At 53.6% G+C, this 12248-nt stretch overlaps 1 non-coding gene across 1 annotated transcript; it reads left to right on the top strand.

Moving 5' to 3' along the window:
- Positions 1-3925: 3925 nt before the first annotated feature.
- On the top strand, positions 3926-3997 carry TRNAC-GCA. Its single transcript has one exon. It is a non-coding gene; the product is annotated as a tRNA-Cys (tRNA).
- Positions 3998-12248: the final 8251 nt, after the last annotated feature.

The following is a 12248-nucleotide window of genomic DNA, read 5'->3' as shown; positions in this document are numbered from 1 at the left end:
AGCTATGCTGAGGTTGTGAGTTCAAGCCTCACCTGAAGCTCTGGTTTTCATTAACCAAGTGGTGTCACCCCCTCATTTGGCCTGTGGAATGTAGAATTCCAGCCCTGGGGACCCTCAGGAAGGGGCTAATAAATAAATGCCCCCTTCACTTATTACCTCCTCTCCAGAGTGCAGGTCAGAATCTACAATCTTTTCTCCCCCCCAGCCCCTGTGCCAAGATCCCTCAAGCAGAGCCTGGAGTCCTGCCCAGGGCATCTGTACTATTGACAAAGACTAAGTGACAGGGACAAAACACTCAAATCCCGCCTGGTGCAGGGAGCCAGGTTTGCTCTTCAAATTCTGTCGTTGGTACATTTCCAGGCCTGGGAATGTCCCACAACAGCATTGAATGGGAAGCTGCCTGCAGAACAGTTACACTGCACAGAGCTCCTGTGGAGGAGGGGTGGGAATTAGTAAGATTTTGAGGATCATTTGGGAAATGAGCCTTTGCTGACAAGATTTGGCTCTGTTCATATTTCACCTTCAGGTGTTATTTTGAGGGATCTTTAGTATATTGTTGTGAGGTTAATAACTATCTCCTCAACTTTATTTACTCAACTTACAAATTGGTGTCACCTGATTTTTGCATCTCCCTGTGACAATACAACTGACACGTGTGGCTTTCTACAGGGGGTCATGATGTTAAAGTTGGGGAATTCAGTCTCTGTACTTCTGGGGGGGGGGGTGTGTTGCTTTTTTACAGCTGCTTCATGGCCAGGCACACTGGGCTGTTAGCTGCACCCACGGTCCTTGCCAGGGGCCCCTGCTGAACCCTGGGCGGCTGCACTGCCGTGCTGGGGTGACTCTGCAGGTGGAGAAGCTGCTGTGGAGCAATGTAGAGCAGGTGCAGGAAGGAGCCGGGGTCACTATTCACATTCTGAACTGCACAATTTTCCAAATTTGGGAATAGATGAATAGATTCATAGACTTAAGGTCAGAAGGGACCATTATGATCATCTAGTCTGACCTCCTGCACAATGCAGGCCACAGAATCTCACCCACCCACTCCTGTAACAAACCCCTGACCTATGTCTGAGTTACTGAAGTCCTCAAATCGTGGCTTAAAGACCTCAAGGGAATCCTCCAGCAAGTGACCCGAGCCCCAGGCTGCAGAGGAAGGCGAATGTCCGATAACAATTCTAAGGGGAAGGTGAATGCAGAGCAATGACACTGGAGATGCCCAGACCTCCAATGGGGTCAGCGTGGAAATTAATAATGGGAAGATCATTTGCGAAATTAGTCGTCACTGACAAGATTTGTCTCTGTTCCTATTTCACGCTGTGGTGTAAGTTAGAGGAATCAGGACAGATTTTACTATATTAATTAAACACTTAATTTTATTTAACCAAGCCAAAAACTTAGTGTCACTTATTTTTTCTCTGTCCTAGCAAGAATGAATTGAATTTTGTGACTTTCTGGAAAGTGCAACAAGATTAAATGTGAGGAATTCAGTCTCTGTGTTTGTGAGCTGATGTTTTCCTCTCACAGGTCAGTGTCTGCATTGAAATACCAAGAGGGACCTACGGGCTGGTGTACGCTGGGCATTTCACTGGCAGAGCGACGTCTCTCAGGATGTGAAAACCCATAGAGTTAAGGTGACCTAAGCCCTCGTTAGATAGTGCTAAAGAAAAGGAAGAATTGTTCTGTCCATGCAGCTATTACAGGGATGGGAAAATCCCTCCCGTCACTGTCTACTCCAGAGTGCTAAAGCAGTGCCACAGCAGCATTTTAAGTGTAGACAAAGTGAAGCTAGATCTGCCTCCAGTTCTAGATGCTCAGGCACTAAGTTCACAGTAATAATAACAACAGTGCAGAGCTTGCGCAGTTGGCAGCATTTGAACCTGCACGGGGTGACCCCAATGGATTTCTAGTCCATCACCTCAACCACTCGGCCACAACTACTTGAGGTGCCCTTCTGTCATTACATGATGATTCTGTTCTCACTGAATTGTCACTTCAAATTGTTTGCTCAGACCAGCTTCCCCAGCACACTCATGACTGCGCATCAGCGTAAGTGTGTCCTTGGCTGAACAGCGAGAATTCCTGCCCATTTCCCTTCCGGCTGGAGCAGGATTAGAGTGTGTTTGTGTGAACGACATTGCTGTAGATTGTTGTTCATTCCCCACTCTGACAATTCAGACAGTCCCTTTCCCATTCAAATCTCCAGCACATCGTTCCAATAGCAGGGGGCAGGATTTCTCTGGGGCACTGAGGGCTGGTGCATGAACTCAGCCTTGCATTCCACCCTTGATGTTTCATGGACTAACAACAGCAGCAGAAAGAAAGAGCTGAGCCAATATCTCCCTGGCAGGGATGCAGGTGCCACGTCCCCTCTGTCTCAGCATTGCATTGCAGGAGAGAAGGGTTCACTGGAATCGAACGCCCTGGCTCAGACCAGAGACACAGGGAGGTTTTGCTGTTCACGGATCTGTGCAAAGGAAATTGTGTCTCTGTGTGAAATTGAGGCAGGAAATGAAACACCCAATGCCCTAAGGAATGTGGGTGAAGGACTCGGGCTGAGCAATGATTTAACAGGGGTTTGTTTCAATTTATTGGCCTGATTAAAACTATGGCGAAAAGCCCCCTGTACCAGGGGCTGCGGGACAGGACAGGCAGTTCTGCGCGGAGTGTTCAGAGATGCCCCGTATCTGCCCTTTCTCTGCACCGCCCCTGCTCCCAGAATGCACCAGGCCCTGGACTGAACTCTTCCCCTGCCGGCCGAGCTGGTTTCGTTTGCTGTGATCCTGTTGTCTTGGCAGGGGGGGGAAGTGACAGTCCCACCCCAGAGCCAACGCCTCCCTGTCACCCAGCCCCCTGACCCCCAGCAGTGCAGGTCAGCCAGGAGCTGGGCCCTGCCAGGCACTCAGGGGCATCTCCCCTGCAGCTGGGGGCTCTCCCCAGCATGGTCCGCGGGAGCTCGCGCACTAATGGGGCAGCGGCAGCAGCCGCGCGGTGGGTTCGGCTGGTGACCCGGGTCCATCTCCTGGGGTCGGCTGGGTTCATGCTCAGGCAACTGGCCCCAGCCACCGGCCGAGCCCCACGGCCACGCTGCTGCTGTTACCGCACTAGCCCCTCACGCCCCCATTCCCTCACTGAAGCCAGGAGAAGCTTTGCAGGGAGGAGGTGGGAAGGGTTTGACCCCAATATCCCAGAGCTGATTCTCCCCACAAAGGGGTGTGTGCATGTGGTGGGTGCCGTGTGCAACGCCCTGTGCCCATGAGGAGGGGACTGGAGCTCTGCCAGCAGGAAGATTTATCCTGCAGGAGCCCTGCCTTCCTCCCCCAGGGGTTCCCCTGGAGCAGAGAAGCTTTGAATCCTCGCTGGAGACTAGAGACGCCCGAGCAGCACAAGCTGCCTGGCAGAGGTTCTGGATCAGGGCCTCACGGGCACATTGGGGTCATTCCCTCAGGGCTGCCCTGCCCAGTGCCAGGGCTGCCCTCACTCCTCCAGCATAGAGGGGGCTGCAGGCTCTTTGCCAAGCTGGGTCCCAGCTCAAGGCAGATTTAACACTAGCAGGGGGCTCAGGTATGTGCTGGTGCCGCTCAGGGAGGGAATCTGGGCCAAAGCCTGATTAGAAATTGGGTAACACTGAAGTGGGACTAGAAAGACCCTTGATGGGACGTGGCGGGTAGGTAGCCCCCATTGTGTACCGTGCCCTCGCCGAGAAGTCTCTGGGAGTGTGGATTCTTCCTGATGCGCCACCAACACGTCTCGTTGGTCCTGATGTCGGCTGCTCCTTTCTTGATACTGACAAGCTAGTTGTGGGCATTTCCCACTCACCCCATAGCTCCGGAATGCACAGACAGCAACACTGGTGTGGATGAAACAAACTCCACTCTCAGGTTTCAAGATACTTAAGATCACTGACTTGCCAATGTAATTGTCAGGGGGTATAGCTCAGTGGTAGAGTGTTTGACTGCAGATCAAACGGGCCTTGGTTCAAATCCAAGTGCCCCCTTAAAAGCCTGGTCCTTCAACAAAAAGTAATTGCATATCCATTTCCATTATGTTCAGGAGCTCCACTGACTAGGGATGAATGGAAACACTCAACATTTTCCTGTGCAAATGCATAAAAATCTAGCAAATATGTCCCCCAGCTGAAATCAGTTCCAATCCTCTAAGAGTCTAGTTTATGTTTTCATCAATGAAACAAAGGCACATGAAGACACATTTGCAGGTCCTTGGCCTCCACAGGCTACAATGTGCAGAAGGACAAGAACCACATCCACTTGGGAAGCATGGACTAGTCTGTATTACATTTGGTAAGTAAGTTGCCATTGGGACTGAAAATTCTACTGGAGGTGGACAGGAGCCTGTTGAAAAAATAAAATAACCAAGATTTACCAAACTCCCTGTTACACATTCAATCCTCTCTTTTTTCTATTTTATTAACCTGGGAGCAAGTTACCAGTGACCCAGGGCTGGGGTGGAAGAAGGTGCAAGTGCGGGGAGGAGCCCAGGGCTGGGGCAGCAGGGGGTGTGTGGGTGGGGGAGCACTGGTAGGGGGGAAGGGGAGAGTCGAGAGCTGGGGCAGCACAGGGTGTGTGTGGGGGAGAGCCCAGGGCTGGGTTGGCAGGGGAGTGAAAGTGGTGGGAGGCCCAGAGCTGGGGAGGCAGTGGGTGCAGGTGTAGGGAGGGGAGAACCCAGGGCTTGGGCAGCAGGGGGATGGGAGGGCAGACAAATTTTTTTTTTTGCTTGGGGAGGCAAAAAACCTAGAGCCAGCCCTGCCTCCACATACCGTAAGGTAGGTAGGAGCAGATCATTATTATCCCTACTTGGAAGAGCGAGAAGCTCAGGCTGAGACAGGAGAATTGACTTGTCTTAGGTCACACGGCCAGCCAGTGGCAGAGCTGGGAATAGGACCCAAGACCCCTGATTTTCAAACTAACCATCGGATCTTGAATTTCATCCATTGAATGACCTGAATAAAGTGCTCTCAGATGAGCTCCAGACCAACAGTGCACAGTAATTATTCAGCAAGTATTTGAGGAGAACTGCAATTTGAGGAGAATCATGACCTGCTCAGAGACCATTAATGCAGAGAAGCAGCAAAATTCAAACATATGACTGGTTATGACTTATTTCCTTGGTCTTAAAAGAGAACAACAAGGACCTGAGTCTCCTCCCTGTCAATAACCCCCTGCTCAGCCAATCAGGGTAGAGACTGAGGACGGGAAGCTGAGGGTTCTCAGCAGGGAGCCTAAAGGATGGTTCAGGTCACTGGTGGGGATCACTGCCTGAGCACTATTTCAGCCCCACATTTTTGGTGGACCTCCCACAGTGGGAGCTGCCAAACACTCCCCCGCAACACATACACATACCCCGCTCTTGGTGTTGGGAGGGAAAGAGGTGAAAGGACAAAAGAAGCAAGAGAAGAGAAAGGAGGAAGGGATGGAGGAAAAGGTGAAACACAAAGGATAAACCCTAATGTCTCCAGTAATTCTAGGGGACAAAATCCCTGGTGCGGAATAAAATTCTGCCTCCTTAAGCTCGTGTTTTCCATGCTTAGATTTCATCACCAGATGGATCAGACTGAACAGGTTTCAAACCTCGAGGAGGCTCTTACCTTCTAAACAGGGACGGCTGGTCTCTAGTAAACTCCCTAAAAGGGAAGGAGAAAAGTCGAAAGAGGTTCCTCCTGGCGCTCAGGTACCTAAACCCGAATACTCTCTCAGTCCTCAAAGAGAGACCTGGAGAAGGAGACTGGCTGAAGCAAAGCCACAGGGGTCTCTGAGGTTTCCCTGGCCCCTCGCCCCTGTCCTGCCTGGCTGATGTCAGCATCTCTCTGTGAGGTCACCACCTCCCCACCACCTTTGACCAATAGTCTGAGGTCCTGCAAAAAGCCTTTGTGATGTCACTGCCACACCCCTCCCTTGCTGTGCTAATGTCCTGCCCCTGGCCAGGCACTTTGGAGGTTTGAGCTACTCCCTGTGGATCACCCCACTCAAGGAGCGTTCGTTCTAGGCAGCAAGCCGGCTAGACAGGAAAACATCAGACGCTGCTCCCAATGCTACACTCAGTTTTTCAGAAATTAGTCGACTTTATGGCCAGAAGAGACCATTAGAGCATCTAATCTGACCCCCTGCATATCACAGGCCTCCTGTATGACACAAGAGCTACTTTTGGGGCAAACACATTCCAGAAAGGCAGCTAGTCTTCATTAAATGACATCAGGAGATGGAGAATCCACCACTTTCCTTGGTAGCTTGTTCCTGTGGTGAATCATCCTCGCTGTTGAATATTTGTGCCTTATTTGTAATATGAATTTGTCTCTTTTCACCGTCCAGCCATTGGGGCTTGTTAGGCCTTTCTCTGCTTTAATACCCAATCTTTTCTCTCCATTAAGGCCCTTCTACACCCCCCAGAGCCCAGACCCCACAGCCGGGGCCCCAGACACCCCCACAGCCCCAGCCAGGGTCCTGCCAGATCTTCCCTGGCCCCCAGGCCCCAGGGAGAGCTGGACACTGGCGAAGGGGAGACAAAATGGGGCACAATCGGGGGCAGGGAACTTCTCAGGGGTTGGGGAGGGGGTCACCCTGGGGGCTGCTCGTGGCTCTAGGGAGAAAGGGGGCGGGGGGTCCCCACGGGGGGGGCAGCGGTAAATCCGAGGGGGTCTCAGCCCCCCCCTTTCTCTCCCCGCTCCTCGGGGGTCACCGGCTCCCTCCCCCGGCCGTGTCCGGGCTGCACCGGCACTTCTCCCCCCCGCCCCTTTCCCACGGAGGGGCCGGACACGGGGGGGTTAATGAAGGTCTCTCTCGCCGCGATCTGCGCATGCCCAGAGCCCCAGCGGCACAAACCCTTCTCCGCCTCCCTCGCCGACGTCACTTCCGCTCCAGGGAGAGCCCGGAACTACATCTCCCAGCCTGCCCCGGGGCCGCGTCCGCCCTCTCCAGCCCGGGTGAGGGAGGGGTCAGCAGCTGGAACTGCGCATGCTCCGTGCGAGCCCCGCTGGGGGCGGGAGAACAAAGCTGCTGCTGCCGCCTCCGTGTGAGCCGGTGAGTGAGAGACCCCGGGGCGGGCACGTGACACGGCCCCGGGGAACCTGGGAGAAGCCTCGGAGCCGCCTCGGCCCCAGGAGCCGCAGCAGGATCCGCCCCGCTGGGATGCGGGGAGAAGCCGGAGTTGCGGGGAAGGTCGGTGGGACGCGGGGTTGAACTGTCTCTGGGCAGCCAGAGGGAGTCGGGCGGGGGTTAATTGGCTCCTGTCCCTGTTGGCGCCTCTCGCCCCCCCCCGGCCCCGAGTCTCTCCGGTTCTGCCCCGTTTCTCTCCCGGGGGCTCGCTCGGGCTGTTACATCCGGGGAGTTTCGCCCCCCCCCGATCCGCTCTCTCGGCTCCCCTGTCCCCCCCCCTCCCCCCGTTTTAACTGCAGCGATTTGTCCTTGTCCGGGTGGGAAATTGTTGCCCCGGGTCAGTCCCCAGCACGTGGCTGCCCCTGGCGGGGGTGAGATGCCGGTTCTCTGCCGGGGCGGGGGCGGGAGGGCACGTGTCCCCGTGGGGCTGCCCGGACCCCGGTTTCCCAGTTACTGCCCCCAACTACCACCTGCCCATCCCCCACTGCTGCCCCCTTCCCTCCTCCAGGGACCTGCCACCCCCCCCCCTTTGCCCTCTTAAAGCAGCTCCTCACGGGGCTCCCTGCTTCCTGTCGGGGGGGGGGAACCATCACTTTCTGTATATGTATTGGATAGTAATATAAAATCCAGTCCAACAGCCCCCCTTTTCCCTCTAGTTATGTAGCAGTAATATAAAATCCCCTCAGATCTCGACGGTGTTCATAGACTATCAGGATTGGAAGGGACCTCAGGAGGAATCTAGTCCAACCCCCTGCTCAAAGCAAGAACAATCCCCAGATTTTTACCCCAGTTTCCTAAATGGCCCCCTTAAGGATTGAACTCACAACCCCGGGTTTAGCAGGGCAGTGCTCCAACCACTGAGCTATCCCTCCCCCCTCTCATGTTATCACTTGCGTAGTTTCTGATATGTATTCTCTGCAAATCTAAAAATTATCCTAAGCCCCACTTTTTCTCTAATTGTCTATTTCTAAATAACTATGGCCTGAGATTTTTCCCTGTCTCTTTAATTATAAAATACTAAGAAAATCTCAAATTTACACCTTTTCTCAGATTCCTGAACATGGATATAAAATATTGGCAAATGTTGCCCATTTTCTCTCTATTCAGTTATCAGATATTGATGTGAAACACTCAGATTTTACGTCGTATCAACACCTGATATAAAATCCTTCTGATTTTCCACTTTCCTCTCTAAACGGATTTAATACCCATCAAACCCAGAGGCCTCCCCCTGTTTGGGGGATCAGTGGTTCCCAGCTGGTAACAGGAGAGTAGGCTGGACCCTTTTCTTTTCTCCAGCTGGCACTGGGTGAGGAGGTCACTCTGAGTGCAGCGTGGGTCCAGAAGTATCCCAAAGCCCATGACAAATGGTCTCTGGGAGGGGTTGCTTCCCGCAGTGCGAAGATGTAGCTAGTGACAGGGCATGGACCTTTCTTGCCCTTCCATTCTCCTGTTAAAGCAGCACCGCCCAGGGATCCCTCTGCCCGTGTGACTGGCCAGCAGGAGGCAGTGATAACTTTCTATCCACTTAGCAGACACAGTGAGGTAACTGTTGCTGGGGTAGGGGATGGGGTGTCTGTGTGGGGAGATTGCAGCTGGAGCTGAAGGGGCATTGTGGGAGGAGGCCTCTGGGTGACTGGGCAGGGGTTCTGGAGGTTTGGGGTTCTGATGTGCCCAGCCCTGAGGCTGTGGGTCCTGGAGGTGGGTAGCACTGGGGACTTGGTGCAGAGCAGTGAGGGTGGGCGTCTCTTGGGGAGGCAGGGCAGGGGGCTGGAGGGAGCCTAGTGCTGTGCCAGGGGCTCAGTCGTGCCCAATGCACAGAACTGGGTGGGGGAGTGCCAGGAGCTAGGTCGGGATGCCAGGCAAGCAGAGGGAGGGGTCCCATTGTAAAGCATCAGGGGGTCCCAGGCAAACGGCCTGGCAGGTCCTGCTGGAGGGCAGGTGGGGTCCTAGGCAGGCAGTAGGGGAATCCTGGGCAGGCAGTGAGGGACTGAATTCCCAGTGAGGGGTCCCCTGGGGGGGTGGTCCCTGGCTGTTGGGGGCTCTTGGTGAGGGGAACCTTTAGGATTCCCAGCCTGCCAGTGATGGTCTGGTGGGGGTTCTCTGGCCAGTGGGGTGCTGAGGGGTATCTGAAGTTCTTGTTCAGGGATTTTGGTGGTTGGGTCCCAGGGAATATCTGGTGGGACTCTGGCTGCGGGGTCTGGGCTCTGGGTACTGGGGGTGTCTGGGGGGCCCTGGATGGAGGCTCTGGGGGCTGCTACTAACCATGCTCCTTCTCTCTGATCAGCTTGTGCCAGAATCCTGACTCCAAGCACATCCCAGCATTCCCCAGCCAAGCCCAGTCACCATGATAACTTTCTAGCCACTTATCAAACATCTTGAAAACTCCAGGACCTTCCAGTTCCATTGGGAAAATTTGTGCCCCGAGTCCTTATACTAGATCTTGGGGGAGCGGCAGGTGGGAAGGGGGCTAGAAATGCCACACAATGGTCTCTTCCACAACATTCTGGACTCATTCATTCTGAAATCTGGTTTCATTGAGACCATTGTTAATCCAGAGTCACTGCATGGAAAGACAAGGAGTGACTCCAGATGGACAGTGGGGCAAATGAGATCAGCAGTTCTCCCTGTGAGGAGGGGCTCTCATTAGCTGCTCTCCCAGAGAGCTAAAGGAGGGAAGCTGGCCAAACGCTCTGTCCCTCTCTGCCCGGGATATTTGGGTTCAGCTTCCTGGGTCAGACGCTGCAGCCTCCATTGTGATCTGGGAGACCAGGCTTAGCAGCTGCTGCTCCCCCAGCGGGGCTCTGTGCTGGGATGTGACCTTAATTAAAGCTGCTTCTCTGCCTGGCCCAGGTGATGACTTTCTCCAGCTGGTCCTAGCCCCTTGGGGCAGCCCTGGGCCCTGTTAATACAAATTCTACCACAGACTCCAGGTAACTGAAAGTCCTCTGGGAAAGTGCTGGGGACTGGCAAGAAAGTGACTCTACACAAACAGCCTCTCCTCCCATTAGCAATTGCCAGGAGCAAATCCAGCCATGGGAGAGCAAAGCCCCCAGGAATGGGACTTTCCCAGCCAGAGGGACAGGGAGAGAGGACAGGGGAAGGAGAGACTGAAAGGGGCAGTGGGAGAAATGAGTGGGGGGGAGAGATTTCCAGCTCTCTAGTGCACCCAGACACATGTATTGCAGCATTCCTGGGCAGAACCACTTTCCAGTGATCAAGAAAAGGATCAGGCAGAGGAAAAGCTGGTTCTTGACTCCATATTCCCCCTGCTGGGGTGTGACTCCCGGGGTCAGTGTCCGAGGAATCCCCACAGTGACACCTTTGGTTCTGCTCTTTTCTAGCCTTGTGTTCAGAGACTTAGTTATGAGATTGGGAGAGGGAGAAGGAAGGTTAAAAATCTCTCTGTGGGCTTAGCCTGGCAGGAGGGCCAGCTCCACACTGTAATAAAGAGATTGAGCATTTTCCCAGGATGGCAGAATCTAGTATGTCTGTCTGCAGGAAAGGGCCTGGGGAATCGTCCTGTGAAATTAACTAAAGCCTGTTCTGTAACCCCACAACTGCCCTTCTCACCCTCCCAGGCTGCAGAATGACGTCCGTGTTTCACTCCAGCTCATCCTATCCTGCCATGGGACAGGGGAGAAATGGCTGCAGAGGAGCCTGTTCAGGTAGGGATTATCGGGGGGTTGCTGGTGGGTTCCTGCAGGAGGGAGAGGGACAGCATATACACCGGAGATGGGAAGATTTGCACAGTCTGGTTTGGAGCCGGGCAGGAAATGCACAGGGTGGGGAAGGGAGGAGGACAGCTTGTGACATTCCTGCTGGGGTATTTTAATAAATGGCCCAGATTCTAGGAACAGACCTATGAGATTAGGAGGTGAAAATACCCTAATTTGTGAAACAGAAAATAACCCTCCTACCTGGGGTTAGGAAAACTGACCAGAATCCCAGTGCTGGAGCCTGACCTGACTAACCAGCGGCTGCTGTGAGATATGAAAGGGGCACCCACCAGTGAGGTTTAGGGGAGATTCCCCTCCCTTCATATCCAGCTCCTCAGAATGGGGAGGGTGTTGGGCTTCCTACCAGGAGCTCTCCCTGGTCCCTGCTAGGGGCTCCATCTCCTGTATCGGTCTGTGGCTAGTAGGCTTGTGATGGATCTGCTGAGAGAGACAAGGGGCTCTTGCTTTGTCCCCTTAACTTGGTGTTTCCAGGATGCTCTGAATGGGGTGGGGGTGGGACTCTGACTGTGATCCACCCAGAGCTTGCATTTGATTGGCTTCTCTCCCCCACAAATAGTGGGGCTGTGAGTGGGGCAGCAGGTACTGAGTGTTGGACTCTTGCTCTTTCAGAGGCCAGTGACCTTTGAGGAGGTGGCTGTGTATTTCACCAGGGAAGAGTGGGCTCTGCTGGACCCTGCTCAGAGAGCCCTCTACAGAGACGTCATGCAGGAGAACTATGAGAATGTGACCTCGCTGGGTAAGGATTCCTGTCCCCTCAGTTCTTGGAAGGGGAAATGCAGAGAAAAGGTTCATGCCAGCCCCACAATGCCACCTCTGCTCTGTCCTGTCTCTGCATCACCCCAATATGCCAGTGACCCACACACTGCCACAGACCCTCCCCTGCTGCAGAACACAGGAACAGTATTGCACAGTGTCAAATATCTCCTGTTTGCATAAGTAAACTTCTTTGAGACGGGGCAACCACATCTGCATGCAGTATTATGCTCCTACAAAGCACATGGGATCTTTGTAGAGGAAGGTAAATACACAGCATTTATTGAGAATATAACAGTTAGCATATGCTTTTTAGTCACCCTTCCCGTGATGTTCATAGTTACCAGTCTCTTGTAGCTCGAGTCAATCTAATGGCCAGTTAGATTGAGCACGAGTGTGGGGCTGGGCTCTTGTCGGTCACGATCCAGTGCTCCTGGAGTGTGGCAAGACAAACCCAAAGTCCCATGGCCAAGCACCCTGGTTCTTATAGGCTTTTTTCCTTTGTTGAACTCTATGGATTTTGCTGTGTCAGTTTGTGATCGGTTACTTCTTAACTGGTGTAAACATTCCAGTGCACCTCCGAGAGGGTCAACCTGTCCTTTGTTCTGATTTAATCAATTGTCCTCAGGGGTGCCAGCCTTGACCT

Source organism: Mauremys reevesii, linkage group 12, assembly GCF_016161935.1.
Source record: "Mauremys reevesii isolate NIE-2019 linkage group 12, ASM1616193v1, whole genome shotgun sequence".
Lineage (NCBI taxonomy): Eukaryota > Metazoa > Chordata > Testudines > Geoemydidae > Mauremys > Mauremys reevesii.
Note: the sequence above shows the minus strand (reverse complement) of the source record. Positions and strands in the feature narration are given on the sequence as shown.